Here is a 1,152-nt window from a genome sequence, read left to right on the forward strand (position 1 = left end):
GCCCGCGGCTCCATCCTCGGACTCGCCGCGTCGCTGTCGAATCGCACGAACTGCGTGTCGTCCACAAAGCCGACTGAGATGAACCGGGGCTCCCCGCCGGGCCGGGACCAGGAGGTGTGGAAATACCTCAGGGAGTGGGAGCCTGGGGACAGGGAGGGGCTGAGACCCGGGCGACCCTCCTCCCGGCGCGGGTCTCGGGTCCGAGGGCGGTGGGGACACATCTTCCCCGGGGTCCTGCGTCCCCACCGGGCGGTCCCCTCGCTTTTCTCCCCGCGGAGGCCGTTCCCTCCCGACCCCGCACTCACCCGCCCGGGTCCCCGTCAGGCCCGGGGTCCCCAAGAGCAGCAGGAGGAGGGTCCCGGGGCCCATGATCCGCATCCCGGGGTCTGGGGACAATCTGCGTGCGGGCGGGTCCGTGGGGACTTTATAGCCGGAAAGCCGGTGACACTGATCGGCTTCCCTAGAAACCGGACTCGCAATGGGAGTGAGAACTGGGGCCGCGTCACGAGTTTCCAGACAGGAGGACCTGACACAGGTTGTGAGAAGAAGTGAAACCGTGGGGAGGTTGGGACTCCCCAACACTGAGCTTCCCGCCCGGGACTCCGCCCTCAGGGGACCTGGGACTGTGCCCTGACCCCTCCTCCTGCACCGAGCCTGTGTCCCGCTGTCTCCCTGCGTCCTGGCCCAGGGGCTGTCTGAGGAAACCAGGCTGGGCTCAGCCCCTTTCCCTCCTCTTCTCTCCCCGGAATCCCTCTCCCTGAAATACGCGCCCTGCCTCCCACCCTTTCCCTCTCCCCCTGGACTCTTCTGGAAGAAGACACCCCAGGGAACTTGGTGCCAGAGTGAGCTCGCCCTGGGACTAGAGGAAGGACAGGGCTTTTCTCTTTAATCCTGGAGAAGTTGTGCCTGAAAACACCCACTAGAGATTCTCACAGAGCCCCGTCTCCTTGTTGTTTATAAACTACAGTGGGTAAGAATCTTGGAAACCCCTGATCACCAGGAAGCTAATCTGTAAAATCGTGGTTTGGGCTCCTTGGTACAGAAATGTATCTAAACAGCATTGAAGTCAGACTCTCAAAGCTCCTAAATCTTACTTTCCCAGACGGTACACCTGTGACTGGGTATTTCTATTGTAAAATGATCTTCATTCCA

The sequence above is a fragment of the Hipposideros armiger genome, unplaced genomic scaffold (assembly GCF_001890085.2).
Source record: "Hipposideros armiger isolate ML-2016 unplaced genomic scaffold, ASM189008v1 scaffold_1231, whole genome shotgun sequence".
In the NCBI taxonomy this organism is placed as follows: domain Eukaryota; kingdom Metazoa; phylum Chordata; class Mammalia; order Chiroptera; family Hipposideridae; genus Hipposideros; species Hipposideros armiger.